Below are 17,414 nucleotides of genomic sequence, written 5' to 3'. Positions count from 1 at the left end.
TGGTCTCAGACACTTGACAATTACTAGCTGTGCGACCCTGGGTAAGTGACTTAACCCCAACTGCCTTGCTAAAACAAAAACGAAATTGTTAAGCTTCAGCCAAAAAATAAAGTAGTTCTGGTAAGCTCTTAATTAATCTATTTCAACATATCTGAACTCAGATAATCCTGAATTTTTAAAGCTCAATTTGGTACTACAATTAGGTTTCAGCCACACCCATGAATTTTATATGTGTTATTGGGTTAAGATGGCCACAAATATCTACAACACTTTGGTCTTTCAGTAGGAAATTGTATTACTAGATTTTAAAATTTTAAGCTCTTTACTACAGACTTAAATTTGTAACATGAAATCAATAATTTTTAATTAATTAATTTAATTAATAATTTAATTAATCTTTAATTCTAGTAGAGGGGGGAAAGTTAAAATCTCAGACTTAGTTATTTGGGATTTTTTCTCAATATGATTGCAATTAATAGGGCCCCATCTATTCTCACAAGGAAAACTAAATATTTGTAAGTAATTTCAACAGTATCTCCTCTCAGGCACATCTCCTAATCTCACAATTAACATATGCTGCCAAAAAGCAGCAGTGTTTATTAAGCACGCATGTGTAGATGTTACTGAATGGAGAAAGTCACCACTTATAAGACCATACATAAAATTATCTAAGTGGGTTTAGATGTATGCATAACATTATAAAGGCCGGTTAAGAGTTACAACAATCTACTAAATAAGCACCTCAAATTCCTTTAAACAACCCAATTGTGCAACTATGAGCAAGTACCTTTACCTCTCTCAGCCTCAATTTCCCAATCTGTAAAATGGTTACAATAATATTTGTACTACCTAGTCCACAAGGTTGTTATAAGATATGAGTTTTACATGATGTAAAGCACTTTTTTTAAGTGATCTGGCATTATTATATTAATGAGGTGTCCAGATCCATCTGCATCAGATAGACAGATAGACAGACAGATAGAGAGAGAGAGAGACAGATAGATAGATAGATAGATAGATAGATAGACAGATAGATAGAAAGATAAACCTATATCTCCATTAGTCTCAGGAGAATGCGCTACCCCTAACTAGATACAACTCCCCAAATAATCCTCTTTTCACATACTCCTTGAAGCAGATGACATGTCATAAACACATACTTATACAAAACGCATTTATCACTATTAGTAGAAACTATGATGCTTGCAAATTATTATTGGAATATCTAATATTCTGGTGTGGTTTTTTTTAAGCCCAGAAGACCCAAAGTTTTTGAGATAGCATATGTGAATTAAATGGAGAAAAATCAAGGTCCTGGCAAAAATTCAAGTTCTTAGATCAGACTCCTCACTGAGGAAGGGAGTTTCCACATCTTACCTTGGAGTTCTTGTGTAAAGGTTCCATTTTGTTATCCTCCATTCTATGGCATGGCTGCCTCCTGGCTTAAAACACATAAGCCACAAATCACTGCAGGATGAACTCACAAATCCAGTTTCTCCCTGAAGTGTACAAGAATAAGAGTTTAAGATAGCAACCTGAACCTGGATTAAAATTTTTTGCTATCATTTTTTAGCATAAAATTAATTTCCTGGATTCCAAATCTTGTTAGTTTACATAGCTGAAATCTCTATATCTAATGATGATGAACTGTAGAACTATTTTGAATTTTAGATATATCATGCTCTCAGACATTAATTTGATTGCTCCTAAATGGATTACATTTCCTTCTTCCCCCAAATGTATTACTGTTCTCAGGACAGTTGAACCTGGTTAGTTATAGGAGATCCAAGCCAGCAGTAAAAGGAATGGATGAAGGCCAATATCTGACATAAGTACCACGGAGAGCTCCTGAACAGAATCTGCTACAAATGAGGTCTTTCTCTCCAGACAGACAATTCCAGTGTAGTAAGTAGTGTAATTAACAAGCCCCACAACCTTCCATGCAGATTCTTCTCCATTTAAAAAAAAAACAGGCCTCTTAAAATATATTTAGCTGCTTTGTTCTGTGCAAAGGAAAGAATACAAAGTCATAGTTTACGCCCTCATCCACCCAAGATCCCTCAATCATAGACTTTTATGAGTAATGCCATGTCTAGGTTTGGGGTCAACCTTGGATGGTCTCCTCCATTTCACTCTCCATTCCATGAAAGCCAATCAACAGAAAGGAAAAATAAAATAGGAAAATGGTAACTGGTTTGTAAAAAGGAGGACTCTCAAACACAGTATATCATGAATCTATGCTGAGTAATTTTGGGGGCTAGTCACCAGCTAGATATGCTTAGCCATGAGGATTCTATACAGGCTGAAGAAGGGGTCCACACAAGGAGGATACAGTGGAGAAAGAAACTGATCCCCAAACTTCCTTTTGCAATTGAATCTTACACACTTTATATCTCAACCAATTCTGTCTTGTTACTCTTCTATTACACCCTTAGCATTTCAGTCAGTTTATGAAGCTTCATTTCAGTAAACTAAAAGGTTTAGAAGTCCGTAGTGAACAAAAATTGGAACATCTAAGCTATGGAAAGTACCGGTCAAAATGGGGATATATGGAAATGGGAGTTAGCACAAAAGAGCATTAGGGTTTAGGCTCAATCTCCATGATAAGACTTGGAGGTGGATAAATCTAGAATTTCTGCTTTAGATCTCCATGCTATTACGTTTAAAGGAATATAAAATCTAAGGTGTACTCATTGATCTCTACTAATTTAATTAGTGGCAGTCATTCATCAAAAAAAAAAGATCATTTTTCTGTTAAAACTTTGAAACCAAAAAGGTTTATAAATGTCCTAATGGGGCAAAAGTACTTAAAAAACAAAGGAATAAGTGGCAAAAGCAGCAATGGCAGCAATCTAGTGTTCAGGAATGATTTCCAATGATAGTGTGAGCCTTGAGGTCATGGGGTGGGTGACAGGTACTAGAGATGTCAAAGTGTTCAAATCAAGGAAGCAGTTACAAGAGGAAAACAAATATGAACAAGGTTGACCAAGGCCAAGTGGTAAAAATTAAGCAAAGGAGGGACAGATGATTAGGATAAGGTTAGACTTTATGACCTTAGAGGTCAGAGAATGATAGAATTTCAGATTCAGAAAAGAGCCTCAGTGGTGACGTAGTCTTGAAAAAAGAATCCCTTCTACATCATGTCTGACAAGTCATCACCCAGCCTCTTCCTGAAACCTTACATGAGGCGGATTCCTCTACCACCTCTCAGCAGCCCTTTATTCTTTTACATAGTTGGAATGCCTAAAAAGTTTTTCTTTACATCAAGTTTAAATTTGTCATTTGCAACACTCACAAATTTTGCCCTGTGAGGCCAAGTAGAATAATTCTAATTCCTTTTGAACATAATTCTTCAGATATATGAAACCAACAATCATGTTTTCTGAAGTGTTCTCTTTTCCAAGTTAAACATCCCCTGGAGGTTATGTCCTTTCTAACTCTAAGTCTATGGATTATACAAAAACTGGAACTTGAGAAACCCGGGTTGAAACTAAAGGGAATACATAACACATAGCTGCTACAGCCAGTTCTGTATCTTAAAGTAGCCATAGTGAGGACTCCAAAAGTTCCTTAGAAATAACCATATTCTTAGGTGTTATTATTGCTTCAGGGCCAAATTTTTACCAAGAGAAACATTTCTAGTTTTATAATGAAGAACAATAATAGCTAACCCAATAGCACTTTAAGGTTTATAAAGCACCGTGTGTGTGTGTATACACACACACATATACATACACACACACACACACACACACACACACATATTTCATTTGTTCCTCACAACAATCTTCTGAGGTAAGTGCTATCATTAGTCTCTTTTTCCTAATAAGAAAACTGAACCTGACAGAAAGTTAGAATTTAGGATTAAGGTTAGACTTGGGGTGTCACACAGTGGCAGGTTTTAAACTCAGGGCTTCCTGACTCCAAGTCTAGCATTCTATCCACTATACCACCTAGCTGCCCCATTAACATAAAGTTAAGATATGTAATTTGCAAAAATATTCTTTAGTGACATAACTTTTCTATACATCCCCTAAAAAGATTTTCATTCTAATTTCTGGTAATATCAAAGTAATTGATTTGCAAGGTTAGTGGAGGACTGTTCCCTCATAACTGCCAAAAACTGAAATAAAATTGTAAAAATCAAGAAAAATGTAAATGATCATCAAATAAATCTAAATGATCATGTAATAAAAGCTATATTTTGTATAACCATGGAGATACCCTACTACCTATATCTTTACTGATTTCTGCAAGTGTATATATTTTTCTAAATCTCAGACTGACTCACAAACATTGCTTTTCCCACTGAGACAGTCATCTAACTAGTCAACTTTTTTAGTCATGCGTGATAGAATATGAGGGAGGGAAGCATTGACAAGAATGATGAAAAAAAGAGAAAGAAATCACTGTTCCTGCTCTTAGGATTAATGTGGGAAAGATGCCACCAGGAGCTTCCAAGATAGGCAGGGGCTGCTAGATATCATGATTCCCTGAAGTCCTGCAGAGTTCAGATTATGATGTCAAGAAACAGCTTCTAGACCATATATGGATAATCTACAATAAAGATCATCAACATGTAAACAACTGGAAGTTGATTATTCTTATAATGACAATTTGAAACTTCAAAGCCACTCACATTTTAAAGAAATTTTCATTATGTTTTAAAATAAAATTGTACTTAGAAATACAATTTACTTAAAATACAGTGATCCATCTCAGACACAAAACATTGCCTCATATTGAAAGTTTATAGATTCAGATGGTAAAGAAACCCAATTTAACAAGTAGCAGAAGGAAAGAGCTTGGAAAATCAATGCTAATCATGACCTTTCAAAAGAGATAGCTACTTACTTATTTCCTGTTTTAAATTCACATAGTCTGATAGCATCATTTGCCATTCAAAAAATTTTGAGAACAGCTTCTTGCACTAATTCTGGGTAATTCCAATACTATGATTCTGTGCAAAGTACTTTAAGATGAAGGCAAATGCTTTCTGACACATTCAAAGCGACATGATTTTTATCTATCATCTTTCAATTCTTTTTGTTTCAGTACTTGCTCATTAAGTTTCTATTTTTATTTGAAAGGTTGGGGGAGGGGAGATGTGGAGGGAATGAATTTTGGTTTTCTTTCTCTCTAAAGAAGAGCATTTTTAAATGGCCTTTATCTTCCTCTTTTACTTTGCTCATATTTTCCTGTACCCTCTCTTATCCCAACCATTTTTAACCTATTTCCTTTTCTCTTTTTCACTTTATTACTTTTTGTTCTGCTTTATTCTATATCCTTTCCTACCTATGCAAAAAAAAAAAACCATGTATATCATACTTCTCTTACAGCAGAGTGATAATTTTGGAAAGTGAGAACGATCAGGACAATATTTTTATCTTCCTGAGAACAGAAAAAAAAATTACACAACTTCTGATGGTGGCCCTTCAAACCTTAAGAACCAAATATATAGGATCAATATAAATCCAACCTCTGATTATTACAATTGATTTAATACACTAAAAATAACTTACAACCAGAATGCTCTTAAGTGCCATGACGATGAGGTAGGGGATTATGCAAAATTTGGTAGACTGCCTATGGCCTCACTAGGTTAACACATTTATAGGGACCCAAGAAGCACTAACTACTAGGCTGTCTGTTTTCTTCAGAATTCACAAAACTTTTATTTTACTGATGTAGTTACTACCTTCATCTATATATCAAAACCCCTAAGAAAATCTTCAGGAGTTGCTGTGACCCCAAACACTCCAAAAATCCCCTACTGGGTGGCTAATCTTCTAGTGATGAATCTCTATTCTAAGTTAGTGATGCTGATCCTTAGACAAGAATCTACTGCCAGATTAACAGCCAAAGCATTTACAGCTTAGTAAAATGTACAAGACTTAGCATTAAGGCAACCAATAGTGAAGGAGTTAGTATAATTTGGTCTGAAGGAGACTCACCATAGTTTAAAAAAAAACTATCTAATTCAACAAAATTACTAGGCTAGATGTAAAAAACAAAACAAAGCAAAAACAACAACACCACCTGAATATGTATACAATATTTTTAGGTGAATAAACCCCAATAAAATCTTTTTTTTTCCTCAGTGACACATATAAAACAAATATAAATTATCTAATGAGGGAAAGTCATGGAGAGAACAGTTCTTTCAAATATCCTTTTCTTGAACAAGTTTGAAGGATCATATTTCATGTGTTACTATAAAGGGGCTGGACACAGGCTAAGATATTAAAAAAAACCTGGGGTTAATTTTCTCTTAAAAAAAATCAAACAAGGAAAAATCTACGTGGAAATGTCAGTCAAACTTTTGTCTTTGGTCAAAAGAATCAAGGTGGCATAACAGAAACAAAGATTTTCCTCTAAAGCCTTCTAAGAATATTCAAACTAAGGCCTTACAAAAATTAAACATTTAAGGACTAAACACCAATTTAATAATTGCTTTTTCACATTCCTTTACAGTTGAATTTTGGGTTTTTTTTCTTCATTCTCCCTTACTTAGCAGTCTAGTAAGAGCATAGAAGTTTTCCTTTTTTAATATCAAAGGGTATATTCCCTTTTTCCCAACTCTATGCATTCCCCCTACTCCCGTCCTCCCATATCATACAATAATCTAAGGCTCTTCTATTAGGGGCAGGGATAGGGAAAGGAAAGTGATGGGGAAAGGCAGAGTAAAGAAAGTTGCCAGAAGTAATTTTTGCCAGATTAATTTCAGTGATATGCAATACAACAATTACCCCTTAAGAAACCAATAAAAGAAGGCTACATACTAGGAGTCAGGAGCCAATATGTACAAGATGGGTGACTTTAAACAAATCACCTCAACTCTCCAGACAACAATTGCCTTATATGTAAAAATAGAAATAGGCAGATGGCTGGACTAGATAATCACTTAAGAACCTTTCAGCTCTAAGGTTTGAACTTCTGTAACTACTGGACAAGATGCAAACTATGACAATTCCCAAAATTTCTGTTTTAACAAAGTAAAATAAAAAGTATGACAGACAACTTACCATTTTTTAATTTCTTCAAAGAATGTTACAATTGCTGCAGATTAAAGTTTAAATTTCAGAATGGCACGCCAAAGTCATATAATGTCAATACCATCAAAATTACAATTGAAAGGCAGATCCCAATATTCCGTAGCATTAGATCTGACAGAAACTATCTCTGGCCCTGGGCTGTGTTTACAGATGTTATACATTTATAGACAGGTTGAAGGATCTTTAGCCACTCAGAAATTTCACTAAATTCTCTCAGACGGCTTCAATCCAACTATACACTCATTTGAAATGGCACACACAGGTTACAATAAAAGTTAATTTTCCACACTAAAACAAAACAAAAATCCCTCCTACTTCTAGAAGTCAAAAAAGGCAAGCCACCACAAGTTATTAGAAGTTAAGATTCAACCATGCATAGTTCAAAGCTGCAATTGTTTTGGAAATACCAAGGTAATAATATAGTAGAAAGGAAAACTAACTGCCTTTTTTATTGGCTTTACAAACACTGTATGCATACGATCTTTACTAGTGAGACCTATTCTTTCAGTAGATTATAGGCTAAGATCACAAATCAGAAATGGAAAGAACCATGTACTTCCCTCATTTTTCAGATGAGGAAACTGAGAACATCATTATAAATGTATTTTGAAGAATAATAGGAAGAATTAAACCCTCATCCCCAACTGCCCACAGGCCATCTCCAACTGGAGTTTCAAAGTCACCTTAAACTGAACTTGTTTGAAACCGAATGCATAACCTTTTCTCCAAAACTGACTTCCTCCTAATTTCTCTGTTTTCACTGACTTAGTTTAGCAACCTCGGAGTCATTTTCAACATCTCACTCTCATTCACACACAATCCATCTTACAAGTTGCCAAGTCTTACTGATTCTATCTCCTTGACATAGGTAGTTTCCAATCCCTTTTTTCCATTCACACTACAACCATCCTACTTCAGGCCTAAATGCCTTTCACCAGAACTATTTCGGCAGCCTCGGACTGGTCTTCCTCAAGTCTCACTCCTCTCTAATCCATTGTTCACCCAGCTGCCAAATTGATATTCCTAAAACACAAGTATGGCCTACTTAAGAAGCCTTGAAGAATTCTCTATGGCCTCAAAGACAAAATACAAAATCCTCTGACATTTAAAGACCTTTACAATCACTCCAGTTTCTTTCCAGAATGACTGAATTTTATTTCTCCTTATACATTCTACCCTCCAGACCAAAGAAAAAAAAGGCACAAATAGGATGATCTATTGTAACCACTTCTACTTGACATCATTTTAAAAATATCAGCTATGACAATAATGCATGAAAAAAATGAATGACAAAAATTAGCAATAAATAGGTTAATATAATTAACCTGTTAATAACTATATCTAGAAAATACGACACACAAAAAAATAAGGTAACAAATTAGAAAGAGGGGATGGGTATAAGATAAGCCCCACAAATGACCAGCATTTTAATATATCCATAACAAAAACCAAGGAAAAAATGATAGATAAATACTATTTACAATAATAATAAAATGTATTCCATCTAAGATACAAATAAATAATATCTACAGAAAAACATATAGATAAATGGTCTAAAGACAGTAACAGGCAGTTCTCAAGGGAAGAAATCCTGATTAACTATAGCTATTCATATGTGCAACAATATTTATAGCCACTCTTTATAGGGTGGCAAAAACCTGGAAATTAAAGGGATTCTCATCAATTGGGAAATGGCTGAACAAACTGTGGTATAAGAAAATGATACAAAACTATTGTCCTGTAAAAAAATGAGGAAATAAATTATTTCAAAGAGACATGGAAAGAGACTAAACATTCACATGTTTACAAATAAAAAATACTGGAAGAAAATTACAGAGATTAAAAAGTTTTCTATAAAACAAAAGGAAAACATTTTATAAACAGCATATATAGTTAATAATATAAAAATTAAAACATGGCAACAATAAAGTCTCAGATGTCCTGTTCTGCTTATAAAAATGATAGAAGCGAACCCTATTAATAAATGCCACAAAAGAGAGATATTCCACAACATCACTTAAGAACGCCTTGTAGAAGGACATAGATAGGAAAGGAAGTAAATTATACCACATCGGAATTATATCAAGATGAAACAAGCTATAAGTAGCACGGAAAATGTCTTAGTTTTAAAAAAAAAACTTTTTAGTTTTATTTTTTTAAAAAAAGGTATTTAAAAAGAGGGTTAATCCTTAGGACAGCAATCAATAGGCCTGGATTTCCTGTCACATGAAACATGTCTCTTATTATTTCAACAGGGGCAGCTAGGTGGCACAATGGATAGGGCACCGGCCCTGAATTCAGGCGGACCTGAGTTCAAATGTGGCCTCAGAGACATAACACTTACTACCTGCGTGACCCTGGCCAGGTCACTTAATCCCATCGCCTAGACAGAAAAGCGAAAAACAAAAAGCAAAACAGGGGGTCCTTCCAACTAGATATAACAGAAGTTCATAATTTCATATGTAATCCCTATTTTTGCTGTCCTTTGTGTATTGAAATAGTCTTGTTTGTCAATGTTTATTAAGCTCATGATAACAAATCTGTTTAAAGAATGTCTTGTAGAGTTACAGGTTCATGAGCCAATAGCTTTTTTTTTTAGATTTTTTGTTTTTAAATTTTTAAGCAGTTAGGATTAAGTGACCTGCTCAGGGTCATACAGCTAGTAAATGTCAAGTGTTTGGTCTGAGGCCGAATTTGAACTCAGGTCCTCCTGAACCCAGGGCAGGTGCTCTATCTACTGCACCACCTAGCTGCCCCTGCCAACAGCTTTTAAAAGCTAGTATGTATTTAAGGTTTACAAAGTACCGTACGTGTATATCCTTAGATGTTATTATTATTCCCATCATATAGATGAAGAAACTAAGGCTAAGAAAAAGTAAATGACTTGCCCAGGACTACAAGGATAATAAGTGTCCTATCTTCCCCACAATCTTGCTTACTGTGAAAGCTAGCTACCTTCCAACTTTTAGAGCTTGAAAGGGATTTAGAAATTATCTAGTACCACCTCTTTATCATACAGATGAGGAAACTGAGGACCAAAGATGTGTTTTGCTCCAGGTTACACAAATAACCATCCAGAGTCAGAATCCAGCTATTTGCTCCAAACCTAGCTCTCCTTCTGCTATGCCTTCTTCCAACAGATATAACCTCGGCTTTTTGGTTATATGTACATGAATCCTGTTTTGCAACAAAATCCAATCTTTGTTGTTCCATTTGTCAGATACTCTAGAAATTTCTGAAGACCACAAAAAATATGAACTAATATGACAGCATGTAATAGAATTACTGCTATCAAAAGCCTTAAAAATACTTTTCAGCTCTAGGTTTCCAGATGGGTATGACTCACTTCAAAAGAAGTCAAATAGAAACTGAACATGTTAATATGCGCTTTACATTTGCCATGACTTTACCTAAAATACCATGACTGGCAAAATACTGAAGTTATTAGAAATCAAGAAAGGAATGGCAAGTACAGATTTTCTTAACCCTTCAAGAAGGAAGTTTGAGAGAGAAAAAAGGAAAGGAAAAAGTAGAGAGAAAAGAAGAAAGGAAAAAGGAAAGCCAGAGGAAAGGTAAGAGGAGCAAGCAGGAGGAACAGGCAGGAGTGACACCATATAGTTTGTCTGCACCTGCTCAGAAGTGGAGGAGTAGAATTAAAACTTCCAAAAGAACAGAAGCCCACTCCTTCTCCCTCCAGCCCACCTGAAGCACTGACTGTACTGTTCTGAAAAGAAGATATGCAGAAATTCTAAAAGCTAGTTGGTTGAATGGTTCATTTAAGCAAATACTCTCTTAATTAAATAGATGAAAGATTCTTTGAGGGTTCGTCTTGTGAAATGAGGTTATACGCTTAAAACATAATCCTTTCAACCTGCATAATACTGTTCTTTACCAGTGACCTCTTAGGTATATTTGCTTGGCTTAGTATTAATTTTTTTTTCTGCTCTCTAAAAATCTCAACACGTCCAGTTATGCTTTTGGTTTAAAAAAAAATAAAAGAAGCATTCAAAAATGGGTCAACCTTTAGGATAGCAATTAGTAGGCCTGTATTTCCTATCATATTAAGGATGTCTCCTTTTATCTCAAAGGGGGGAATTTTTAAAAAAAATAAACATATACCACACAACAAATACCTATGGGAGGAAACAAATTGGGGGAGATGATGAAATCACCCTTCAAAAAGCTCATTAACCAGGTGTTACAATTCAAAAACTTAGGAATGACTGTGCTAGGGCCTCTAAGAATTCAACTAAAGATCTTACTAAGTTTCCCATCTTGTCTACATATTATAGTTGTATCCTATTAACCAATGCCTGTTCCTTTTCTAAGTTAATCATTTATCTACCTGAGGCCTTCTATGCCAAAGGATGAGTGAAACAAACAGTTGATCCATAAACCATTAACCTCTCTTCTTTATAGTTTGTCTGGACCTAATTCTCTGGATGTCACTCTTTTAGAATTCAATCTGTAAAGTGTTGCAGGGAAAGAAAGACATGAGACAAAAATATGATGCAAAACTAAGGCTGTGACGTCTAAAAGATTTAGCTGCTCTTTAAAAGCATGAACTGCAAATAAGATAATAACAATTCATGGTGTTGTACAGATAGAGTATACTGAGAATCCTTAACTATCTTTGGAAGTTGAGTTGCATTTTATTTTACATGTTTAAAGATATTTTTTAAAAGAACATTCACTAGTATTCTGAGACCTGATTTTATGAAAGAGAAAGTAGATTTTTTTTTTCAGATATTTTGAAGTCAACAATTTTTTAAATAAAAATTTTCTTGGAGAGATTTGGCAACACATTTCCAAAAAGGTCTGTCATTTGATACATCGTGAAGATCTACCGGCAATCACAACAACTAAAAATACTACAGTATTTTCACAAGTGATGTTCAGATGATAGTATGCAATAGAGTCTAAAACTTCCTCTATGACTCCTGTCACCAACAAACCCTTCACATTAGGGGCAAGAGAAAAAAAAAAACACAAGACAACATGTGTAGTTTAAATTTAGGAATGATTCAATTAGCTATTGCAGCAGGCAAAAATCTTAATCAATGTTTTCATTGTTAATTTAAACTACACATGAAATAAAATTCTTAGCACAAATATCAAAATCATATTACATTCTCCCAGAATTCACTGTGCAAAGGATCCTCTTAACCAAACTTATTTATTTATATCTGACTTTCCATTCAGAAAGTGATTCTATACATGACAAATAATTATTTCATTATCTTGAAAAGGTTAAATTTCCCTCTAGTCTAATGTTAAAGTGTATCTTTTTTTTTTTTATCATATTGCATTACCCTTTAATATCCCAGAATTCTTAAGGGTTTTAGAGGAATTAGAAAAATCAGGTTCTAGTCCTAGCTCTGCTATGCTGTTCCCTTTTTTTTTTGGGGGGGGGGACAGGGAGGCAATTAGGGTTAAGTGACTTACCTAGGGTCACACAGGTAGTAATCGTCTGAAGCCACATTTGAACTCAGGTCCTCCTGACTCCAGAGCTGGTTGCTCTATGCGCTACACAACCTAGCTGCCCCTATGCTGTGTTATCTTAAGCAATTCCCAGCTCTACACACATTCAGTTTTCCTCCCTACAACATGAGAATAAAAATGCACAGTGAAGCAATCAACTACTTGACGAGGTTGTTTTAGCAAATAATCTGAAAGTGCTTGGAAAAGTATAAAGTATTATACAAATGGAACAATTAGTTATCTACAGAGTATAAAGTTCCTTTCCCAGCACTAAACAAGTTCTCCCTCTCCCCCCCAATTTCTACAAGTACTTTATCAGATTTCTCTTTTAACTGTGGTGATATGATTCTGTCTGCTTGGGAGAAGATCTCATGGGATAGGCACTGTTCTCAGTTTTATAGAGTATTTTGCCCTTTGTCAATTCTCCCGACTCTTTAAATGGTTCTTAAATCCTATGAGGAAATTCACAAAATTTACAGGTAGTATTATTACTATTACCATCTCTTCCTAAACATTTATGTCTATTCAATAAAACGTCATTAGTTCAGGTCATATGAGCAAAAAAAAAAGTTAGTATAACTATGACCTATGAAAATTTTTAAAATAAGCAAAATGCAATTCCTTTCAAATACTGGAGGGGCAGGATGGTACAGTAGAACGAGCAATGGCCTAAGAACTCGAACAGAGTTTTAGTTCCTGCTTGGCCCCTATGGAAGCCTCAGTTACCACATCTGTAGAATGAGTTAGCCTGTGATTTTTAAGGAATTTTCCAGCACCTTGATTACAGGGCTAATCCTGAACAAGATTAGCGAAGTGCAACCTAATAAAAGTTCTGCTTTAAAGAAGAATGATTTATATCACATCAAAGCACCTTACACATGGCAGAAGCCTTGACATTATAATTAAATGGTTATTTCTAACATGCTTTAAAATAGTTTCATTTCTTAATGAGGTAATCAATCCTTTGACATCTTATTTATACTACTAAGTATACACCTTCTTTAAAAAATAAATTTCTGCCCATCTCATTTGTCCAAATTATCCAGAATTCCATATTAGTAAGATTTTACTATAGTCATACACCAAAACTTCTGTTTAAGGTGCTATGTGATCCTCATACACTATTACTTATTAAATGTATGGACCAATCTGATGATACTTGGGCATTTAGAAATTTTAAGTATAGAAACTGAAATCTTAAGTCATTTTTAGATATTAAGCACAAACTTACATTGGCAATATATTTGAAGCCCAAGAGAAAAGTTATTGAGTGATTTAACATAAACAACTTGAAATAATGTATAAGAAACTGGATCTACGAATTTCTTGAACTTCTCACTGTGTGTACATATTATATATACACACACAGAATCATAGATTTTAGAGCTGGAAGGGACCTCTATGGGCATCTGATACATCTTCCATATAAGAAAACTTAAGCCTAGAACAGATGAATGACTTGTCCATAATCACACAAGTAGTAAGTAGCAAATTCAGGTCCTATTATTCTAAGGGCAGCTAAGTAGTACAGTGGATAAAGTACTGGGTCTGGAGTAAGCAAGACTCATCTTCCTGAGTTCAAATCTGGCTTCAGACACTTACTAGCTGTGTGATCCTGGGCAAATCATTTAATACTGTTTGTCTTGGTTTCCTCATCTGTAAAATGAACTGCAGAAAGAGATGGCAAACCATTCCAGTATCTTTGCCAAGAAAACCCCAAATGGGGTCACGAAGAGTTGGACACAATTGAACCACAACAAATTATTCCAAATTCAATGTTATTTCCACTATACCAGGACATAAGAACAATATTAGGTGAATATTGGTGAAAGTGGAAACTAGTAATTACTTTTTTAGGGAGCAATCTGGAAATGTATAAGAGTAATAAAATTGCTCACACACATTGACTCAATAATCTCTTTGCTAGAACTCTGTCCCAAAGATATTATAAAATGAATAACAATTATATACATTATATCTAACACAAAATACTAATATGAAAAGTGATTAGGGAATGCTAAACAGATATATTAATATAGTAAAATTTTGCATTCTTATAAAAAAGATGAATAAATGTTAAAAGGAAGTATGCAAAGATACATATGAAGTAATGCAGATCAAGAGAAACTGAACCAGAACACAATACATACTATCTATAACTCACTTTTTTTTAAAGCCAAATATAATGGTATTTCATAAGGCTTTATAAGGGAACCTTTTTAGTTGATATTTCTTATTTGATAAATTCAATTATATTAAATATATGTGTAACTCCTGTTTCATCTCTTCTACAAAGGCTTACAGAAACTGTTTCATTTTTTTTTAAGAGAAGAAAATTTAGGAATTACAGCTGTAACTGCCATGCTATGAGGTACTTTGCTCTAGGGAGTCAGGGAAAGTGTGCTTTTTAACATGGGTCTATGAGAGGTTTATGGAAAAGACAGAAAGAAGGCAGAAGAAATTCCTTTCTTCTTAGATTTACCTTAACTATTCTTTTATGAAGAAATTACATCATAAAGAGAATTTTACAAGTAGTAAGTCTGGGGGAAAAAACTTAAGAATAAGGGCTTGAGAGAAGCTAAAGAGATTTCTTTTTTCCTGTCAAAGCCGGAAATAAGCTAGAGAAGACAGAGAAAGAACACAGAGGGATCTTCTTTCTTTATCTTCAAAAAGATTTTGTTTTCCTGAATAAACTAAATAAAACAGGACTGTTCTCAAGAGTGAAGAAAAGTCATCTAAAGTTACAGTGAGGTGTTGAGGTGACTCTGGCTATGATTTTTCTCACAGCTAAATATTTGTATTTATACAATGTATCACTGTAAATATTTGTGTTTCTTATGATTGATTTTAGTATTAACTTGTATATTCAGTAACTATAATATCATATATTCATGACTACCGTTTAGAAAGTAATCTTCTCCAGTTGAGTAAATCAGTAATATCTGATGAAGCAATGACGCAATCAACAAGCACTTATTACTCCTTTACTATGTTCCAGGAATTGGGCAGAAGGGTGGGGGAGGGAAGAGAAAAGGGGCAGTACTAGAAAGGAAAAAACAGTTCCTGAAGGGAAGCAACATGTAAATAACAGGTATATACAATTTAAATAAAGAGTAGGTGAAAGTAATGTTAGAGGGGGAAGAATCTAGCAGCTGGGGGTCAGGGAACTGCAAAAAACCGGCAGGTTGGTGACACAGCGAATACAGCCATAGACCTGGAGTCACAAACACCTCCGTTTAAATCCTCCCTCAGACATTTACTAGCTGTGTAAACCTGGGCAAGTCACACAACCTCTGTATGCCTCAGTTTTCTCATCTGTAAAATGGGAATAAAATCATCTACCTCCCAGGATTATTGTAAGGACCAAATGAGTTAATATATTTGTAAAGCACTTTGCAAACTTTAAATCACTACAGAAACTCTGGCTATTGTCAAAGTTGTTATATTAGCTAAGTCTTGAAGGAAGCCAGGGATTCCAAGAAATAAGGGGATAGTATTACAGACATGGGGGGATAGACAGTGGGAAAACATGAAGATAGGGGATAAAGCATCATGTAAGGAGAACAGGAAATAGGCCAGTGTAACCGGTTCATGGAGTGCACAGAGCATAAAACTGGAAAGTAAGGAAGGGACCAAACTAAAAGAAGACTTTATATTTGATGCTCAAGGCAACAGGGAGCAACTAAACTTAACTGAGAGACAGTGAGGTGGCACAGTGGATAGAGTACCAGGCAATCTTCTGAGTTCAAATGTGGCCTCAGACATTTACTAGCTGTGTGACTGTGGCCAAGTCATTTAACCCTGTCTGTTTCAGTTTCCTCACCTATAAAATGAGCTGGAGAACGAAATGGCAAACCACTCCAGTACCTTTGCCAAGAAAACCCCAAATGGTGTCACTAACAGTCAGACATGACTGAAATGATTAAATGGCAACAACAAAAGTTAACTAAGGAGGTAACATGGCCATACCAGTTCTTTAGGAAAGTCACTTTGGGAGCTGAGAAGAGAGAATCTGTTGGTTTTGGAAGCCTTGACATAGAAAAACTAATTAGAAGGCAATTTTGAAAGCCCAGGCAAGAGGTGAAGAGGACCTGCACTAGGTTGATGGTTGTGGGACTAGAGCAAAGGGGAATTATATGTGATGTTGTAAAGGTAGAAACAACAAAATCTAATGACTGATTAGACGTGTGAGGTGAGAGTGAAGTCAAGGATGACGCTGAAATTTAGAGTCAGGGAAGATAGTGATACCCTCCGAAGTAACACAGAAGAGAGAAGGACTTGATGGGAAAGCCGAGTTTCATTTTGGACATGCTGAGCTGGAGACACCTAAGGGACAAACAATTCAAGACAGCCAACTGTCAGTGGGTGATTAGGGACTGGAGCTCAGGAGAGAAAACAGGGTTGGATATACAGGTCTGTGAATCATCTGCATAGAAATGACAACTGAACCCATAAGAACTAAGGAGATTACCAAGTGACAAGAGTATAGAAATAAAAAGAGAAAGGATAGGACAGAGTCTTGGGGGACACCCACAGTTAATGGCCATGAAACATATCAGATTCAGCAAAGGAGACTGAGAAGGAGGGGTCAGACAAGGAGCACCAAGCAGCACAGTGTCACAGAAACCAAGAGTAAAGAGTCGCTAAGAAGAGGTGATAAAGAGTGTGAAATGCTGCAGAAAGATCAAGAAAGATAAGAATTGAGAAAATGGCATTAGATTTGACATTTAAGAAATCACTAATAACTTTGGAGAGAGCACTTTCATTCGAACGAGGTCAGAAGCCATATGAAAGAGGGTTTAGGAACTGAGTGAGAAAAATGTGAGCAGTGAGTGTACATGGCTTTCTCAAGGAGTTTAGCCACTAAGTGGAGGAGAA

General features: G+C 35.2%; 1 protein-coding gene across 11 annotated transcripts in view; it reads right to left on the bottom strand.

Annotated features, from left to right (window-relative positions):
• Positions 1-17,414, bottom strand: part of PLAGL1 (PLAG1 like zinc finger 1) — a 138,825-nt gene that overhangs the window by 104,448 nt on the left and 16,963 nt on the right. For all 11 annotated transcript variants that reach the window (XM_078155088.1, XM_078155089.1, XM_020972473.2 and 8 more), the window contains exon 2: positions 1,378-1,499. The gene's annotated coding sequence lies outside the window, so the exon portion shown is untranslated. The remainder of the gene's footprint in view (positions 1-1,377; positions 1,500-17,414) is intronic.

The sequence above is a fragment of the Phascolarctos cinereus genome, unplaced genomic scaffold, assembly GCF_003287225.1.
Source record: "Phascolarctos cinereus isolate Bilbo 61053 unplaced genomic scaffold, phaCin_HiC Scaffold_5;HRSCAF=322, whole genome shotgun sequence".
Classification (NCBI taxonomy): domain Eukaryota; kingdom Metazoa; phylum Chordata; class Mammalia; order Diprotodontia; family Phascolarctidae; genus Phascolarctos; species Phascolarctos cinereus.
This window is presented reverse-complemented; position numbering and strand designations above follow the sequence as displayed.